This window comes from Ursus maritimus, unplaced genomic scaffold, assembly GCF_017311325.1.
Source record: "Ursus maritimus isolate PB19 unplaced genomic scaffold, ASM1731132v1 scaffold_2, whole genome shotgun sequence".
Lineage (NCBI taxonomy): Eukaryota > Metazoa > Chordata > Mammalia > Carnivora > Ursidae > Ursus > Ursus maritimus.
The window spans coordinates 89609355-89614929 of NW_024424452.1; positions in this window are offsets into that span (position 1 = coordinate 89609355).

Here is a 5575-nt window from a genome sequence, read left to right on the forward strand (position 1 = left end):
ACAGAGTGATAGGATACAAGCACGTGAACTTCATGCAGCATAGATGTGTGTGCTGTCTCCTGTGTGATCCCTTGTAGACCCAGCTTCGTTCCTCTCCAATGCCTCCTTTTGGAGTTGTACCTGATTTTTTTAAAAAAGATTTATGTATTTATTTTTAGAGCAAGAGAGCAAGCAGGGGGAGGGGCAGAGGGAAAGAATCTCAAGCAGACTCCCTGCTGAGCATGGAGTCTGACACGGGGCCTGATCTTGGGACCCATGAAATCATGACCTGAGCCGAAACCAAGATGCTCAACCAACAGAGCCACTGAGGTGCCCCATGGACCTGATTTTATTACCAGTTTTCATCCAAATCCACTGGGGAATGGAATGATTCTGCTTCTGTTTCTTGGCCAGGAATCGATTGATCCTGGAAGTCTTGTGAGAGGACATGACAAGGAACAGTCAACCACATACACCATGATGGTGGAGAAAAGGAGCAGTGATGCTTTTTTTTTTTTTTTTTTTAATTCTGGAAAAATCTCAGCCATTATTTCTTCATGTATTTTCTTTCCCTAATTTCTTCTTGTCAGGTTTGATCTGACACAATAATTTCTTTATTTCTGGAATCCAAGTTCATCTTCCACCTTTTGCTCTCATGAGGACGGTTATTTCTAAAAAGGAAAAGGTGGTTAAGAGGGCTGTTCATTATCACCTTTCTCATTGACTTGGTACTTTTTAATTTCTCCTTTAAGGAAGGACTTGAGCTGTTAATCTTATGAGTAGATTGCTTTGTTTACTAATTGCCCAGAAGTCTCATATTGGGATACAAACTAAGCCAAAACCTTGAAAATAAATGAAAGTCTTCAAAGAAAGTATTAGCAGCATGGCATAAACTGCATATACAACTACAGATCCCCTTTTCCTCCAATAGAGTATTTGAAAAACTGTAAACACATTGTTTTGATTCTCAACTTAAATTCAACCACTGATGGAATGGAGAGCTTTGAGCAGAATCAGTTTGCCAAATACCTAGCAGAATAGTTTACATCTTTTGGGTACCAGGCACTGTAGTAAGTCTAATGGAGTATTAGGAAGAATTTAGTACCTCTGTTCCTATTCCCTTGACTATGTATAGTCCTTTGGGACCTCACCTTCATGCCAGGCTGCTTATCAACATAGTTTAAAATTTAGTGTCATCTTCAAGGAATTTCCAGAGCTAACTGCTAATAGAAGAAAGCTGTTTCCATTTCTTACATATGTTTCTGGATTTGGTGTTAGTGCTATCTTTTTCTGTGGTTCCATTTGATTCTAGTTTATGCCAGTGGTTTTTGGAGTCTCTTGCTTTTTCAGCACATTGATTAAAGAAATATAAGGAGGATCAGGGGCGCCTGGGTGGCGCAGTCGTTAAGCGTCTGCCTTCGGCTCAGGGCGTGATCCCGGCGTTCTGGGATCGAGTCCCACATCAGGCTCCTCTGCTGGGAGCCTGCTTCTTCCTCTCCCACTACCCCTGCCTGTGTTCCGTCTCTCGCTGGCTGTCTCTCTCTCTGTCAAATAAATAAATAAAATCTTTAAAAAAAAAAAAAAAAGAAATATAAGGAGGATCAGCACTGACTCTAGGCTTACATTTATCTCATTTTTGGTCTATTTTGTAAGTTTGCATTATTTTTTTGGTCTTAGGACAGGTTCTAGATAAAATTATGGTATCGAGGAGACAGTAAGCAATAATTAAATGGGTCAATAAAAAGTAATTTGTTAGTTGGGGAAAAAAAAGTAATTTGTCAGTTGGAGGTGTCCTTCTCCTCCCTGTCCCCTTCTCTATTCTCATTTGGTCTGTTCTCTCCTCTGTTGCTCTTGACCTTAACATCATACTTCCCTCTACTTTCTCTTGCTTCTTATCTTGGATTCTACTAAAAATTCCAAATCCTGTGCGATGTTACTCCAGGACCTGAAATACCAATTGATTAATCAAATAAAGTCTCCTTCATAATCTGCTAATGGTGTTTTAGCTATGTGATCATTCTGTAGGCACCTTTGCTGCCTTGTTTGTTAATAAGTAACTCTATGAGACCATAACAAGCTAGGTGGGTGATGTTTTTATGGTGTATAGATTCCTAAATCTTACCTATTTCACTTTTAGGTAAGGCCCACCAAAATCACTAGCTTGTTAATGCAATGCTGGGGGTCTCAGTGCTAATATCCAGAATGTTATACTTTTTCTGACATGTCCTAGTCATGTCTCACAAGACTTCCTAGTCTGACATGACTAGGACATGTCAGAAAAAGTATTACACACAAAAGGCTTTATTACACACAAAAGGTTTATTACACACAAAAGGCTTCTTTGAAGCCCTTTTCTAGCCCCTGGATGAGGGAATCAGTATGGTAATTACCATGAACTATTTTTGCCTCTGAGTACAACTTGGGATTGTGAATGGTGATTGCTTTTTTTTTTTTAAGATTTTATTTATTGATAGAGACAGAGAGCACAAGTGGGGGGAATGGCAGAGGGAGAGGGAGGAGCAGACTCCCCACTGAGCAGGGAGCCTGGTGTGGGGCTCGATCCCACGGTCCTGAGATCATGACCTGACCTGAAAGCAGACACTTAACCAGACTGAGCTACCCAGGTGCCCTGCTTTTTGTTTTTTGTTTTTAAAACAAGTATGTAGTGCTTTCTATGTGCCAGTCCTTATAAATATTAACATTTAAAATTCAAAACAATTTTAATGAGATAGACATTATTAGGTTCATCTTACAGAAACAGGAACTTCTCTGATCCACGGAAAAATTAAGTAACTGGCTCAAGGTCATTTAGGTAGTAAGTGGCAGAGTTGGGCTCTGAACCCAGGGGACATTAGTTTGGAGTCCAAGCTCTAACACTGTGTTCTGCAGCACTTGGGAGGAAGTGAAGATTGTATTGTCCTCAAGAGGATGCCTGGAGATTTATTGTTTGAATGCTTAGGTTCTTTTTTCTCCCTCTCCAGTCATTCTCTCCTGATCTTAAATAGGGTTTTTATACAGGCATACCTCATTTTATTGCACTTTATATTGTGCTGTGCAGATACCCTATTTTCTACAAATTGAAGGCTTGTGGCAACCCTGCATCCAGCAAGTCTATCAGCACCATTTTCCAACAGCATTTGCTCACTTCGTGTGTCTGTGTCACATTTTGGTAATGCTCACAATATTTCGCACTTTTTCATTATTATTTGTGATGATGAACTGTGATCAGTGACCTTTGATGGTACTCTTCTAACTGTCTTGGGGTGCCCTGTGCCCATGTTAGACTGTGAACTTAGTTGATAAATGTGTATGTTCTGACTGCTCCACTGACAGACCGTTCCCCCATCTCTTCCCTCTCCAATTCTATGAAGGCTGGGAGAGGTGAAGAAGCTGCAGGAAAAAAAAAGTTTGAAGCTAGCAAAGGTTAGTTCATGAGGTTTAAGGAAAAAAAGTTTCCATTAGCTTAACACATACAGGGAAGCAGCAAGTTATCTAGAAGTTCTAGCTAAGACGATTAATGAAGATGGCTACACCAAATAGTCGATTTTCAGTGTAGACCAAATGGCCTTCTGTTGGAAGAGGATGCCATCTAGGACTTTCAGAGCTAGAGGGAAGTCAGTGTCTGGCTTCAAAGGACAGGCTGACTCTCTTGTTAGGGTCAAATGCACCGGTGACTTCAAGTTGAAGCTATTGCTCATTTACTGTTCTGAAAATTCTAAGGCCCTTAAGAATTGTGCATTAAGGAGGGCATGCGATGTGATGAGAACTGGGTGTTATACTGAACTGATGAATCATTGAACATTGTATCAAAACCCAATCATGTACTATACCTTGACTCATTGAATAAAAAAAGTTTTTATTACGTTAGTCACCATACAGTACATCCTTAGTTTCTGATGTAGTGTTCCATGATTCATTGTTTGTGTATAACACCCAGTGCACCATGCAATATGTGCCCTCCTTAATACCCATCACCGGCCTATCCCATTCCCCCAGCCCCCTCCCCTCTGAAGCCCTCAGTTTGTTTCCCAGAGTCCATAATCTCTCGTGGTTCATTCCCCCTCTGTTTACCCCCCGTTCATTCTTCCCTTCCTTCTCCTACCGATCTTCCTGCTATTCCTTATGTTCCACAAATGAGTGAAACCATATAATAATTGTCTTTCTCTGCTTGACTTATTTTGCTTAGCATAATCTCCTCCAGTCCCGTCCATGTTGCTGCAAATGTTGTGAAATTGTTCTTTTGATGGCTGGATAATATTCCATTGTATATATGGACCACATCTTCTTAATCCAGTCATCTATTGAAGGGCATCTCGGCTCCTTCCACGATTTAGCTATTGTGGACAATGCTGCTATGAACATTGGGGTGCATATGGCCCTTCTCTTCACTATGTCTATATCTTTGGGGTAAATACCCAGTAGTGCAATTGCTGGGTCATAGGGTATCTCTATTTTTAACTTCCTGAGGGACCTCCACACTGTTTTCCAGAGTGGCTGTACCAACTTGCATTCCCACCAACAATGTAGGAGGGTTCCCCTTTCTTCACATCCTCTTCAACATCTGTTGTTTCTTGCCTTGTCAATTTTTGCCATTCTAACTGGCATAAGGTGGTATCTCAATGTGGTTTTGATTTGAATTTCCCGATGGCTAATGATTTTGAACATTTTTTCATGTGTCTGTTAGCCATTTGTATGTCTTCATTGGAAAAGTGTCTGTTCATATCTTCTGCCCATTTTTTGCTTTATTTGTTTCCTGTGTATTGAGTTTGAGAAGTTCTTTATAGATCTTGGATACCAGCCTTTTATCTGTAGTTTCATTTGCAAATATCTTCTCCCATTCTGTGGGCTGCCTCTTCATTTTGATGACTGTTTCCTTTGCTGTGCAGAAACTTTTTATCTTGATGAAGTCCCACAAGTTCATTTTTTCTTTTGTTTCTCTTGCCTTTGGAGATGTGTCATGAAAGAAATTGCTATGGCCGATGTCGAAGAGGTTACAGCCTATGTTCTCCTCTAGGATTTTGATGGATTCCTGTCTCACATCGAGGTCTTTCATCCATTTGGAGCTTATCTTTGTGTATGGTGTGAGAGATTGGTCAAGTTTCATTCTTTTGCATATAGCTGTCCAATTTTTCCAGCACCATTTATTGAAGAGACTGTCTTTTTTTCCACTGGATGTTTTTTCCTGCTTTGTCAAAGATTAGTTGACCAGAGAGCCGAGGGTCCATTCCTGGGTTCTCTATACTGTTCCATTGGTCTATGTGTCTGTTTTTGTGCCAGTGCCATGCTGTCTTGGTGATCACAGCTTTGTAGTACAGCTTGAAATCAGGCAACGTGATGCCTCCAGCTTTGTTTTTCCTTTTCAACATTTCCTTGGTGATTTGGGGTCTTTTCTGGTTCCACAGAAATTTTAGGCTTGTTTGTTCCACCTCTTTGAAAAATGTCACTGGTATTTTGATTGGGATGGCATTGAAAGTGTAGATTGCGCTGGGTGGCATAGACATATTAACTATGTTTATTCTTCTGATCCATGAGCATGGAATGTTTTTCCATCTTTTTGTGTCTTCTTCAATGTCTTTCATCAGTGTTCTGTAGTTTC